The sequence below is a fragment of the Pinus tabuliformis genome, chromosome J (assembly GCF_031772625.1).
Source record: "Pinus tabuliformis cultivar Carrire ecotype Pingquan chromosome J, CPIR1, whole genome shotgun sequence".
Classification (NCBI taxonomy): Eukaryota; Viridiplantae; Streptophyta; class Pinopsida; order Pinales; family Pinaceae; genus Pinus; species Pinus tabuliformis.
In genome coordinates, this window is record NC_142295.1 from 847258185 (window position 1) to 847274476 (window position 16292).

The window sequence follows — 16292 nt, forward strand, 5'->3', positions numbered from 1 at the left end:
TTTAACTTTCAGCAATTACGATCACTTTAAAAGAATGCCCATCTGCATGATAGTTTAAGATATGCAAATATGTATAATAGAAATGGCATCATCACTAGGTAATTTTGCTAAGAACAAGCATGCCATAGGAAGACATTAGATGAATTACAAATTAATGTCAAATGAGATATAAATTTGTTGAAAGAAAAACATATGAATATATTTGAAAGCATTGTTTTTTCTTTAATCTTATTACAAATAAATGTAGCTTCAAGGATTTTTGATTTGTCACCCAATTTGGATATAATCTTTCTAACAACTTATTTATCTCAGTTTCATTCACTATTTGTTTACTAGAGCCCTTGCTTTGCTTAGTGTTGAAGCAACTTTTACATAATGATATGGTATATTTACATTACTGCTAAATTCAAATTATTCTCACTGAAATCTAATTTTTATGGAAGGTATCATTTAGTGTGGATGTTAAGAAGGATTCTGTTTCAAAAGTTGTTAGAGTAGAAGCATGCACTTCTCTGGTTTTATGGAATAATTTTGTGCTTTTGTTGATTTGGCATCATGTGGAAATAAATCTTACCTTTGTGTTTCTTGGTAGAACTGACAACTCCCTTCTTGTACTAGTTAAAATATGCAACTCTAAACCATGTCATGTAATTAGAGGAAACTCTAGTAGGTTATATCAAGAGACCATGTTATGAAACCAACTTAGAAAAATATAGAAAAGATAGATCAACGCCTTAGAAATCAACCTCTTCGAGGGGGAAGCCTCCTTTACATTACACAAATGAACAATTCTTGGATGATACAAATGAAAGGACCTCCTTTCTATATATAGTAGTCTAAGGGGTCATAATTAATCAGAGCCGACATAGCAATAATAATGTAAGGACACAACAATAACAATAGTGGGCTTCGATGGGGTACAATAATAACAATATGGGGACTACATGGGCACAAAAATATAATAAGGGGGTTGCACTAATAACAATAAGGGGTTACACTAGTAGTATAGGGACTAACATGCCCCTCTCCTTCAAAAAGTGTTGTCCTCAACGGTTGAGTAGTTATGTATGCTTCTATATAAAATTCTCGTCCTCCCATGGGGAATCTTCAATGGGTAAGTTCTTCCACTTGATGAGATACTCTAAAATTGATCGATTTCGTAGCTATCGGGTTCGTGTTTCCATGACTGCTTCAGGTTCCAATATGAATTTTCCTTCCTCATCAAGTTCTGACAATATTGTTTGAATTGGGAGCTTGTCACTTATAAACTTCTTTAAGCATGAAACATGGAAAAATGGGGGCACTCGGGAAGACGTAGGAAGCTCCAATTTGTATTCCATAGTACCAATATTTTGCAGTGCCTTGTAAGAACAATAGTAATTTCGTGATACTTTATTATCCTTCTTAGCTTGCTTGAGGGACATTTTTTTGTATGGTTGTATTTGTAAAGATACCCAGTTGCCTATATCAAAACTTATTTCGCTGCGATGTTGATCTGTCTGTTGTTTCATTCAATTTTGTTCCAAAGTGAGGTTATCCTTTAAGAGTTCGAGAACTTGTTGTTGTTGAGGGTCTACCTTAACACCTTCATGAGATACAGTATGACCCAAGTATTCCACCTCTTGTACTCCAAAGAAAAATTTGGAGGTTTTTGCATATAATTGTTTCTCATCCAATAGTATGAGCACTATGTCAACATGTTGAACATGATCCTTCCAAGACTTGTTGTAGATTAGTATATCATCAAGAAATACTAACACAAATTTTATAGGGAAGGGTTTGAAAATGAAATTCATCAAACCTTGGAATGTATAAGGTGCATTGGTAAGGAAAAAAGGCATGACCAAAAATTCATAATGACCCTCATGAGTTCTAAATGTTGTTTTCAGAATGTCTTTAGTCTTTATTCTAATTTGATGATATCCTGCATGAAGTTCTAACTTGCTGAAGTAAATTTCTCCATGCAATTCATCCAATAATTCATCAATGAGAGGAATGGGAAATTTATCTTTAATAGTGAATTTTTTGATCTCTCTATAATCCAGACACATGTGCCATGATCCATCCTTCTTGTGCACAAATACTACTGGAGCAAAGAAAGAACTTCGACTAGGTTGAATTATACTAGTCTCTAGCATTTCTACAACCATACGTTCAATTTCACTCTTTTGTGCAAAGGTATATATGTAAGGCCTAATGTTTAGAGGAACACTTCCTGGAAAATGAATAGCATGATCATGATCACAAATAGGTGGGAGGCCTTTGGGAGTCTAAAATACCTTGGAATGATTGTCCAAGACTTTTTGGAGATCTAGAGAAATAAATGATTTCAACGTGGGAACCTCTAGCGAACATAATTGTGCAATTACGTCATGTTGTTCTTTCTTTAGAAGCTTTGTCATGCCATTAGAGCTTATTATCTTTCCCAGTTTCCCTGTGATGCCCCTTAATTCAACTTCATTTCCTTCTGAAAAAAATTCAAGAAGAGTTTGTGAAAATTAAAAGTTATCGTACCCAAAGATTGTAGCCATTGGACTCCTAGTACAACATCAGCACCACCCATTGGAATGAAAAGCATTGGACTATTCAAAAAATATTCTTCCATGGATAGCTTGATATTATGGTACTTTCCAGAGAAATTTATGGTTCTTCCATTTGCAACCATCACTTGACACTCTGGTGTTGGATATAGGAAGCAATTCAATTCCTTCGCTATCTTACAATGAATAAAATTATGGGTACTTCCTGAATCAGTCAACACTATTACCTTTTTCTTCTTGATATGTCCTTCTATCTTGATAGTTTGAGGAGTGCTAATTCCTAACAATGCATTAAAATATATGGTCGGATTCATTTCTTGATGCTCGATGTGATATTTCACTTCTTAAGCCTTTTTCTTCTTGATATGTCCTTCTATCTTGAGAGTTTAAGGAGTTGTAATCCTTGCCAATGCTTTACAAGATATGATCAGATTCATTTCTTCTTTATCTGGGGTTGGTTCTTGGTGTATATTCTCTTCTTTTTTTGTTTCTTGATCATTTTCTTCCTCCTCTTCACAATCTATGTAAAATAATTTCTTCTCAGCACACTTATGACCTTTAGTGTATTTGCTATCACAAATGTAACAAAGCCCTTTTTCTCTTTTTTCTTCCAATTGTTGTGGTGTAAACCTTGTAGGTTGTGGAAGGCTAGGAGCAAAAACACTTCCATATTTATAGTTGTGAGTGGTAGGATTCCTTGTTTCCATAATTCCGCTTTCAATTTTTCTTGCCAACCTGAATGCCTTCTCCAATGAATCAGGTTCCCAAAGACGAACCTCATGTTGAATGTTATCCTTTAAAGTCCCTATGAAGACATCAATCCTTTGCTTCTCTGGAATATAATTTACCCTTATATTCAATTTTTGGAAGTCCTCAATGTGCTCTTCCATTAAACCCTTTTGTTTGAGATTCATTAATTAGCTAAAGAAGGTGTTGGTCTTTGTATCCTCATAATGTGCTATCATTTCCTCCATGAAAATTGACCAGGAGACAAGTGGTTTACAAGAACAAAGCCCTATATACCATACAAATTGATTTGGTTCTAAGTATAAAGATGCAATATGTACCTTTTGTAACAATTGTACATCATGTAGATCAAAATATTGCTCCATTTGTACTATCCAATTTATCGGATCCTTGCCATCAAACTTCCTCATATCACTTTTTCCTGATTTTAGGAGCTTGCTCTTGATTCTGTTGTATCTCTAAAATTTCGGATCTCCAAGGTTTGAAATTGTGACTTGCAGTAGCCCTCTGCATCCTATTTCCAATTCCACCAGTCTGATAGAAACTGGATTCTCTAAGAAAGAGTTATGCCCAATCTCCCAAGATGACCTAATTATATATGTTTTCAGTATAGTGAAATTGTACTAAGTTCCATGTGTCATTGTTTCGACCTTCAGACTCGAAACTGATACACAAAAAACTATAGGCTATCCTCTTTCTACGACTTCTTACGGAATTTCAATTTGATTCTCAGAGAGAAAGTTATGACGATTTTCCCAAGGTCACATGTTTATAATGTAATTCAGGAGTCTGTGAAAACCCTAACTTCCTTAGATCATATCGCCGAAAATATAGCGAGACAAGATCTGAAATTTGGACCTGAGGTTCAGAATGATTTAGGATCAAATGGGCTTTTTTGTAGCTTCTGAAACATCGCAGAAAAAACGTTACAACGAAAATTTCTTGATGACCTGTTTGTAGCAGCGAAACCATAGAATCCAAAGCTCTGATACCAAATGTTATGAAACCGGCTCACAAAAAGATACAAAAGATAGATCAACACCTTAGAAATCAGCCTCTTCGAGGGGGAAACCTCCTTTACATTACACAAATGAAAAATTCTTGGATGATACAAATGACAAGACCTCCTTTCTATATATAGGAGTCTAAGGGGTCATAATGTATTGAGAGCCGACATAACACTAATAATGTAAGGGCACACCGATAACAATAGTGGGCTTCTATGGGGCACAATAATAACAACATGGGGACTACATGGGCATAATAATATAATAAGGGGGTTGCACTAATAACAATAAGGGGTTACACAAGTAGTATAGGGACCTAAGGGGGTTGCAAATGTTGTTAGGGTAGAAGCATGCACTTCTCTAGTTTTAGGGAATAATTTTGTGCTTTTGTTGATTTTGGCATTGTGTGGAAATAAATCTTACCTTTTTATTTCCTGGTAGAGCCGACAACTCCCTTCTCATACTAGTTAAAATGTACAACTCTAAACCATGTCATATAATTAGAGGAAACTCTAGTAGGTTATATCAAGAGACCATAACTCCCCACGTGTCTTCCTTGAGCTACATGTAGTGATGTGTTGTCATTTATGTCAAGTAGCATAACTACTATTAGGTCAACCTGAAGTAGTTCTTTCACCACATCCAAGTAGTTGGCTCCTTTGAATATCATGTGTATCATTGTCTGGCCCTTTCTATCTATTCTTCGAGCCATTTGTGGATCATGTGCCAGTAATTCTCTCACAATATTTGTGTAACCACTTCTTGTAGTCAGATGTAGTGCATTCTAGCTATTACTTCTAGAAATACCCGTTAACTATCTCTAGCAAGAAGCTCATGGACCACCTCAACATGACCCTTAGTTGTAGTATAAATAAGAGGTGTGGCATTTGATAAACCCAATTTTTTTCTCAGATCAAGGTTGTAGTTGAGAAGCTCCTTGACAACACTTGTGTACAATTTATCGTGAACTTCAAATTTATCAGTGAATTTGTATGAATGTATTATACTGCATATCTATATGTAAACATTCATAATATGTGATTCCATAAACCAATTCAACCTCCATAGATCACAAAATAAACTTTAGATTATAAAGTTAAGCTTATAAGTTTATAGGTTGCAACATAAGATGCATACTCAGGTTGCTAGTGGCATACACATGCCATCTACAAGGTTCCAATTTTTCCAACACCTAGATACATATCATATTCTCTAAGGTAATCTCACCTATAACATACATGAGAAAGGAATATTGATTAAGATTTTCAGATGCATATTTGTATTCAATAATATCAAAAAATAATCATCTCTAGTTCAGACTCACATCATTGTAGACTTTAGGGATACAATTTTGGGTTATCTTCTGTGTTTCTTTCCTTTCCACCTACAGTAGGAACTATAATAAGTGGCTGGGTATGATCCATATAAGGCTAACCACCCAAGTGGCTGAAATTTGCAAGTCTAAAACACTAGAAAGTATACACTGATTAAATTATAACATGACACATTAAATCTAGATTCAATATAGAAGAAAGATCAAACACTTACCCTCATCTTGTTTTGGCCCTAAGTTCATCCATGTATATATTGATTTTTTTTTTCAAAATAATGGAAGTTATTTAAAATTGAAAACAAAAAGGAAACAACTTCTTGAATAATAGTATCACATCCTATAAAATCAGTTTCACATTATAGGATATTGGCATTGGTCATATGACACTATAAATAGAGATAAATTCTCATAAACGTTTGCATGCCTAAGTGCTCGAATACATAGGTGAAAAAAATTACATGAAAGGATTACTCTATTAAGAAATAAAATAAAATAAAATTTGAAGAAAATACCTATATCCGTTGTGAGAGTTGTGCTTCCGCACTAGAAGTTAAAAGTTTTGAACTGCCCCAGTCTCGCAACAGGTGGATTAAATCAGAAATAAGGCCCTTAGATGCAACAAATTGTTTTCCCTTCTGAGTTGAACGGATAAGGAAAATGGTAGAAGCCACACTTGAAGCCTTCTCTGTTGAATTTTCTCTCCTAACTCTTCTTTCCATTTGTCGATACAGGAGAGTCGACTACATTTTGTTCAAATATTCCTCTTCTGAGAGAATTGAAAACAATTTAACTCTATTTGAGAAGTTCATATCTTCTCATCATTCCATTTCAATGATTCTAGCCCTTCCAATCCTTAATAAGTCATACTTGGAAGGAAATTCCTTTAGGTATTCATTTTCTAAACGTGTTTGGCCTTTTGATAAAGAAACCACCTCTATGTAAGCCTTCATAGCTAGTGGATGTAGGTGATTTACTTCAACTTTATTGTCAAATATTATACATCTACTTTTTGTTGTAAAGTATGGGAGTGTTGAAAATAAATCCTTCTGCAAATGGAAAACTATCTTACTGTTGTAGCTTTATTTAAAGGCATCTTGCACACTAATATCCTACTTCATATATAACTATAAAAGACCTTGGTTACTCAGTAAATTGAAGTTTTAAGAGACTAGAGGTGACTGAACATACCATTTGACTACTTTGACATATGAAGTCAAACTGGTGATGTATGCTAGAAAGTGAAGGAAAAACCTTTCCATAGGAAATTTGGTTCATATGGAGATGAAATATGGTATCTCACACACTCCCAAATATGTTGATCAATCCGGAAATTTAGACAAGCGGAACCTCTTGCTAAAAGTTCCTAAAATCCTCATGTTTTGGCTATATTATCAAGGAGAATGTGTCATTGATTTAATTCTTCCTTCTTATCCTACATCCATTCTTCCTGGACTCCATTTCCTTCTCATTTTTCATTAGCATAGATAGAAGCATGAAAATTTTGTAGTATGCTAGAATATAGACCTTATCTTTCAAACTACTTGGATTACTTCATGTATTATAGTCCAATAGTAAATGATCTATTGGTATTTATTAAAGTCACTTGGAAACATCCCCACTCATCCAAGTGGGGTGGATCCATGGTTGTCAAATTATTTATTTACAATTATTTTGGAGGGGATCCGTAGTTGTGAAATTATTTCCATGGACTGCCTACTTATACTTTGGGTTTTTTCGTGTTAATTTTTCTATGTTCACTCCCTTGGTTTTTTTTTTTTATGATAGATAGAAAGATTCTCTTTATAAAATTATAAATTCTTGAGTATTTTTTATATGGGACTAGAGCCCTATGCACACTACCTTATCAAGTGGGCAAGCAATAATCATCGAGGTTGATATCAAGAGTGTAGTATTTTACAGGTATTTCCAACGTTTTTATAACCTAGCGTGGAGAAAAACTAAATTGAAAAAGCTTGATATATCCTTCAATCTAATAAGGACCTATGTCATTAGAGGGCATGGGTGAGTGCATTTTATTCCTCCCTATACCTCTTTGGTTGCTCCATTTTTCTCCATTACATTCTCTTTAAAGTTTCATTATGATACTCTGATTAGTGCTATAGATCCTATTCTTCAAACTTCTTTTTTTCCAAAGAAATCGTCATGGGGAAGAACCAGGGTGTTTCCCTACATTTTTTGGATGGTACATAGTGGAAAATTGTCGGCCTCTGATTATGGTGTCTGGCCTAGTAAGGGCATTAAGTGAAGCACACACTAGAGGCATCTACCCTAGGGGATTTACCTCAATACCTCATACATGAGGCTCAACCCTCAAAATACTCAACCACTTGAGATAGCCTAATGGGATAGTTATTATTCAATCTTATCAGATTGATCCCATCTATATTTTTTCTTCAATTTCAACCCATTTCTGGATCAAATTGGCCAATATCACCACCTTTTTTTTGTTCTTCCCAAAGGAAACCTTGTGAAAGCCATGAGTACTTTATTGTGATCTATGAATAGTAATGGGGTAAACCATTGGCACTGATTATGGTGCTTAACCCTTGGGGAATTGAGATTTGAACCCCTAAACTCTCAACTTTGAAAGGACCCATGTATGGCTACAATACCACTTGAACCTACCCTTGAGGCTTTGCCAATATCACAACTTATTTCCTAGCAGTGTAATTTTCATACGTGTCAATCCTTTTCAATTTGAGTTGGCCTTCCCTACTCATATTTTGAATTCCATTTCAAGCCCATAAGATGTGGTTCTCCTTGGCTGTAGCTATTCCAATTAATATATGGGGTTTTCCCTATTTCTTGTTTATCAGTACATTACATTTAATATGATGATTAAGGATGTGGCATGATTCTTAGCTAGAAAAACCAAAGTGTGAAATGTTAATTACTTCTTCACCAATATGATTTTATAAATGTTGTACAATGTGCAAATGGACATGCATATTCCTTCAGAGGTGGATCTTCTAAGTTGGATGATTGTGAAAAGTTGTGCAATAAAATTCCAAGCACTTCTAAACATGAAGAAATAAGTTTATTGGAAGAGGGTAATTTTCTTGTCTGTATTTCTCAAATTCTTGATACAAAAGCTCCATTGAATGCTCAGTATTTGGATAGTAATCCTTTTGCACTAGTAAATTCAAAGACTAGTGACACTTTTCATATACAATATCCATTTGAGTGGCAGCAGGAATTTAAAAATGAAATATTACAGAAATTGGAGAGAGTTGAGTGTGAGTTTGATAGAGTGGAGAAGGATCTTGGATGTTTGAATTCTTAAATTCAAACAAAGAATTGTCATTCTGGTTGTGTTGATGTTTCTGTATATTTCTCACAGGAAGCATTCAGAGAAATAGATGAAAAACTAATTCTGAAGGATTTAATTGGGAGTATTAAAGTGTCTTCTTTAGGGTACATAAATGAGGATAGAATTATGGTACCTTCATTGGAATTAAATTCAGCTGAAGCGAGGGTTAGAAATCAATGCTTTATAGAGCTTCCATTTCAATGCTAGAGAAAAGGAACAAAATAGAACAAAACTTTCATGTGGATTGTTGGAAGACAAATTACTAAAGAAGAGGATTGTGGTGTTAACAACATGGCTACTAATTTGAAGATGAGGTTGTGGAAAGCCAATCAGTAATAGCAGAAGATTCAAGTTCACATTATTCTATTAAAAATAACTATAGGGGAAATTTTCAATTGAGTCCTAAAGTGGGCAGTTTAGTATTGTTTAACTCAATGCCTTTGCCTACAAATTTTGTTGGTGGAACTTGGTTATTTTCTTATGAAGTTTCACATATGTCAATACGGAAACAAAATGTTGTGGTGCATGAAAGAAATAAAAAGTAAATGGAAGAAAATATTTCTGATTGGAAGCATTTTTTAGAGTTCAATGAGAAAATTATTTCTCTTAAATTTAGAATTCTCAGGGAGTGGTGGGAAGAAGAACAACTTATCTGCTACAAAAGGTTGTGAAAAGCACCATCAAATTCATGGCTTTTTTGATAGTGTGCATCTACCATCTTATCAATTCCAATATTCATTACCTAGTATGTTTCCAATTGAAATACATAAGAAGCAAGATTTCTACTAATTTAATTTTTATGTTGGAAAGGTTTGGCACCAAACATTTATTTTCTAAAAGAGTAATTTTGTGTTTGTCAGTCTATTCATAATATATTCTTTGCCACTATTTGGAAAACCAAAATAGTGTAATAGGAAATATCATTTAAAGTGAAATGGGAAAACAATCACAGTTTAATTTTATTTCTTTGCATCAATGAAATCCCAAGAGTTCAAAATAATGTAAAATATTTCACATTAGAAAAGGGAGAATTTCAAGGTAGGAAAGTGGTAATTGGCGATCATCACATTGTAATGTCCACATATTGTATCAAATATCCTGCTGTATCAGTCTATGCCCGATAGGAGTTCACGGGTTTGGAGTGGGCATGGTCACCGTTGAAGACTTCTGTGAACACATATTTCAAGTTGTTGTCTGAATGCAGCGTCAAAAGAGTAATCACACGACTGTCCGATCATTTTTTCACCCCAATGTACAAGATGATATTCGAACAGGATCCACCCTTCATGTGTAAGGAAGCAATGGAGGCACTGATAGGCATTGTTGATTGGTATGCCTCACCATATGACACCTTCATCTGAATGTTTAGCATGGAGAAGCCTCAACATGTTCTATAGAAGTTTCCTTGGATGTACTTGTCATGCAGGAAGTAGCATATCATATCTCGGCGGGATTGACAACTAGACTGCATTGAAAGAAGAAGGCACCTTGGCCCGCTCTTCTGTTGCGGATTGGGTTATATGAGATTCAGAGTATCAAGCAAGCGGATGTCGAAGCAAAATTGATGAAGTACCCATTCGACCTCTGAAGCTACAATCCGTATGACCCACATTGTATTGTGAAGGATCACTGCATGAGAGTTCAGTTCAACTGGATTCATGGGGCATGTCATTGGGCCAAGGAGGATCCATGGAGATATTTCTACAGTTTCTCGAGAACAGGTCAAATTCGCTGTGGAGTGCTAAGCGAAGCAACATTAAGTAGCATCACGGAGAGCACCAGCAGCAATAGTAGCAGCAGTGGCAGTGGAGGCAAGCATACCAGTGCACGACAAAGGTAAGAGGAAGATTGTCAATCGCATAGAGGAGGAGCGAAGCTGCAAGTTTCAAGCAAATCCACTTGTAAAGCAAGCAGCTATGGCTCTAGAGTAAAAGAGGCACCAACGCGATAAGCGAATCACACAAAGGTAGAGGGATAAGAAAAGAATGGAAGAAGTAGAGAAGGAGTTGAATGAGATGAGGGAGCAACTCTAAAAGGAATGAGAGTTGCACAAATAGGAGAAGGAAGCGCAACAGCATTAGATACAGCAGGGGGTGCAACATTGATAAACAGATGAAGCAGCACCCATACAAGTAGTTGCTTCATATGAACAACTGGCATTAGGTGAACAGGGTGAACCATCACAGGGGAAAGACTTCACTCATGATATAGAACAAGCACTTCAACAGTTGGATGTAGACATGGAGCAGTAGGAGTTGGAATAGGACATCGAACTCATGCCTCACCACAAAGAGGTCAATTCACTCACTTCAATGCATCCAGATGATGATCAAGTCCCGAATGACCAAGGAGGCATTGAGATCCTTGGTGATCAGCCAGAAGAAGAGATTCACAACATCTCGTTTGATGAATCCCAACATAGAGTTGTGCAGTCTCACAGAGTGTCAACTTCGGAGGATCATATGTCTCCTGCACAAGTTGAGGAACGAGTGATCGTGACAAATGTGAGCAAACATCCAGCTACTTTGGCCGATGCAACCAGAGTGTATGCCAAAGCCACTAGCTCAAGTTTTCACTTCCTAATAGCTGAGAATGAGCGAATGGAAAAGGAACTACAAACGGCCAAGCAAGGAGGAGACTTGGTGACAATGTCCACCCGAGCTGAACTGAAGAAGGAAATACTAGATGAAGTATTTTCCCTTGACATAGTTATGCGAGAATTGTACTCCAACTTTGGTACCATGCATAAGGTAGTGGTCATCTCAATGGTTGGTAGCAACGATGTGCTAGAAGAGCACGTATCTTGATGAAGTTGCATGATGTTGTTGATGACATGCAAACATGGACGATGAAGTACAAGGGAGCCCCACTTCACTTGCCTAAGATGATGAGGGCCAAGGCGGTCGAGTTGAAGGCACGTATCTAAAGTCGGATCCAGAATTATGAAGAGTTCCCGCAGTTCGTCACTAGCATACAGGCTTCCCATGCACGAGTATTCAAGAGTATGGATGTTGTAATGCACACACATACGATCCCATCACTTGGGAATCTCACCTAGGCGAAGACAAAGAAACAGGTCCAACTCAAGATTGACTCGTACTTTGATGAGTTGATGTGCATTGCCACCAGCCCAGACTTGCCCATCAATGTAGACATCATGCACAAGTATGTTGTTGGTCCAACCACATTGAAGATAATGATGTTATGGAGTTGGTCATTCCAGATGAGTTGGACAGAGGAGCCTGAGAAGTGTACTCGCATGCTATGGAGTCAAGAGTCAAGTTTCAAACAAATGTCACCCCAGAACACACGGACACCATTAAGGACTACAGATCTTGGCATCAATATGTTACTATTGATCAGCATGAGGATGTTGAGGAGTTGGACTTCCATGGTTGTCTAATTCAGAGTGATGTCTAGCCTGGCTTGCTCAAGCCATTTTGTTCACATGGGTACATGTGCATTGTAATGTTAAGTCATGTCAAGTGTAAATCAAGTGTCAACAGTTGAATGTAATAGTCATAGAATAGGTGAAGAATCATGATGGTAGTTGAACGATCACAAAGGGGAATTCCAAGGGCCACCCCACCATTTGCTATAAATAGTGCCTCATAACTCATTGTAAGGTTTTTTGGTCAGCCAAGCTTCTGATAAGACTATTTCGTAGAGAGCTTGGAAAATATTGTAACGCGCCTTGGCTTCTCCACTGCATAGAGCTAGTACATCTCTTTGTAGGAGTAGGCGGATGTGGCTGTAACGTTCCATTGTTGGGGCTAGCAGGTGTACATGGATGTATTATATGACTAAAACTTACACTTCTTTATATAATAAGAGCCAACATGTTTCATGCATATGTTGTATTGTATTCTAGTTGTCTTGTTTACTCTAAATGATATATGTATTTGCTTTCTTACACACGCATGTATGGACTGTTCTGTATGAACATGTATGAATATTTTTGAAATGTGTTGATTAGTCTAACCATCACTTTGGATTGCTAGCTGTCTTGCTTTCCAACTTGTGATGCATCTTCGCTCGTGTGCTCCCTTTCCATTCGAGTACTACTATAGGTTGCCAAGGGGCGCACTCATCTCAACCCACATGTGTTAGAACCTCTCGTGCACCTTCCTTGACTCACTGTAGCGGTCACACCCTTGCTACTAATAGAGTTATCTTACATGCCTCTGTGTGAAATCACGGTCAAGGCATTGCTATACAACCCAATGCTGGGACTCCTACATGGAAGTGTACCTTCTTCATTATGAGAATTGTATGAGAAATGTTTTGTACAAGCAGAGGTTCCTTATATCTTGAGAAGCCTTTCTTATTCTATTCCCCTCATGACAAGTGAGTGGTCAGATGCTTTTCTTACCTCAAGCTTGCCATGAAACATATGAATGGAGTGACCTTGTTGGCGGATGTGGACCAAGGACAACAAGTTTCTCTTGAGCTGTGGGAGACATAGAACATGATGCAGAAGAAAGTCTGGAAGACCACGTAGTTTAAGCCTAATTATGCCAAGCCCTGATGGCTTGATTTTTGATTGGTCTACAAAGTATACTGCTCCATCAACATTGTCAGTAAATTCTTCAAAAAAATCTTTTCTATGAGTCATGTGGCAGGTTTCTCCTGAATCAAGCAACCAATTATTTTTCCAAGAAGCAAGTGAAGCATTAAATAAATCTTCATTTACTCCAATGTTACATTGTGCCACAACATAGTGAGGCGATTCAAGTGCTTTACCTTTGTTTGTATCATCAGTTTTACCTTTCCGTTGGTTTCTTTGCTACTCAATTTTGTCCCATGGTAGTTTGCATGTAGAGGCATCATGTGATCCATTTCTTTTGCAGCATATGTAGTGTAAATCTGCCTTTTCTCCTTGAGAGTGTCTGCCCCCCCTGCCTCTAAAATATCTTCCTCTTCCTCTTTGACCACCTCTTCCTCTTGAAGAATCTTGAGCAGGATGCTTTTCTTTATGAGCAAGGCACACAACCTCTTCAAAAGATTCAGGGGCTGTCTTCTTTCTAAAAGCTTTCTCTCTTTCAACAAACTTTTTCACAAGAGAGTCAAAGGTGATATCTTTGAGATTTCCATTTTCTTGCAATGACTCAAGATAATTGGAGTAAGTAGGATAAAGTGCCTTGAGAAAAGCGATAAGAGGAATATCCAATTCAACCTTAGTGGATTTGATATCATGCATTATAGACTTTATTTCAGATGCAAGAGCAAGAGGATAATTATTTTGCAGTTCAAGAGTGAAGAGTTTAATCATGAGTTGAACAACTTCAAGTCCATAATGTGAGTCATAGAGTTCTTTTAGCATTTGTAAGGCTTCAAAGGTTGTTGAAAATGATGAAATATGGCGACTCACCTCTTCATTTACAGATGTTGTGATTAATGCATAAGCTTTGCTGTTCTTGTTTTCCCAAATGACAAGCTCTTTGTCTGAGGTAGGCTGTTCTGGTTCATTGTCTCCGTCTCCAACACACACTCCTTTCCACAACTCATTGAAAATGAGGGTGTGTTTTATCATCCGGGACCACTCAGGATAGTTCTCCTTGCCAGTGAGAACTATTCCCACAATAGATATGATTGAATGCATACTGTAAAAAATACTTCTGCTGGCAAAAATCTGTGTATTGTAAAAATACTTCTGCTGATAGAAAAATACTTCTGCCAATATACAATAAAATTGTACTTCTGGTGGTAATTTTTTTTTTTTTAAATTACAATTCAAAGAGGCATTGGTATGACAGTACTATATTGAAATATAGTACTATAATGAAAAACTTAGAGTATTCAAACTATATTGAAAGATAGTACTATTGTGCACATGGTCGCACATGGTCTCACGCATAGCCATTTAACATATTTTACATGGCTTACCAATGTAAAATATTCCAAGAACTACCACAAACTTCAGGCCAACATTAATACCACAAACTTCAGGTGTCAGCATAGCTTTTTATTGATTTAAAATAATACCACAGCGTTAACCAAGCCAACAACGTGAAGCAAATCAAAATTGTAGAGAGAAACAACGCAAATCAAATCGAAGATGTAGAGAGAAACAACACAATCTTTTTGATACCAAAAGGCCTGGAAAATGCTCCCAATGATGACTCCTTGTCTGATGTTGCACTCTCAGCATCATATTATATTCCAGAAAAGCTTATCATCACCGTACGTTAAAAAAATCAAGACTTTCAGCTTTGATGTTTCAATACAAAAAAACAAATGACAAGCTCTAAACCACCTTACTCCACTTGCACATTAATCACATTCTTGACCTCCTCTTTTGTAAACTTGGGAACAATGACTTTCAGGATGCCATTCTTCATCATACCATTTAACTTCATAAACTAGTGAACAGTCTCTGGTATACAAGCATGGTATTCAACGTATGGCCAAAAAACACAATGCAACTACACAGTAAACTCTCCAGCGTGATCCGGAGGCGAGGCTCTACCAGAAACCAATTGATTGTTATTTCGAATCCTCATGTAGTTGCGCAGTAGACTTTCCAGCGTGGTCCAAAGGCGAGGCTCTACCAGAAATTATGGCAGGTTAGAGGATTCAGAATTAATTATGGCAAACAAGCGTACAGGGGAAGTGGACATAGAGCAGTAGGCAGAAGGGAGTTACACCTATTTTGGGAGATGGCTTTGATACCATGTCAGGCTAGGCAGTAACTCCTCAAAGCAAAATTGATTCGTATGTATTATTCCTTCAGGTAGGTCTTCATTATATACATGAGGGAGAGATTGTTCACTTCATCTCCTGATGACTGTTCATATTACTTATTTATCTATTTACATTATATTCACCCAATCCTAAGGATTAGGTGTCAACAGAACCTCTCATGCACCTTCCTTGACTCACTGCAGCAGTCACAATCTTGCTACTAACAGAGTTATCTTACTTGCCTCTGTGCGAAATCACGGTCAAGGCATTGCTATATGACCCACTGCTGGGACTCCTACACCAAACAGTCTGAGGTCTAATTGGGACTTCTTACCGGGGAGATCCCCTTGACATGTTGGTGGGTCCAACACCGTCAACATGGACTAAAATACATTTTTAGAAAAAATGGAGAGACCGAAAAAGTCCCAAACCATTTTTCTTATTCTTTTTTAGCCTCTTCTTTGAGATCTTCTAAATGAGGTATTATGATAGCCAAACGGAGACTGTATGCCAAAGTTATGACCTTGGATGTTGATGTACCAATATACCCAAATGAGGCCCACAGTTTTGGCGCTTCATATCCTAAGGTTACGTTTTTGGATGTTTAGGGTTTTCCATTATTTCTCAATAATAAATAGGCCTTTGATCCT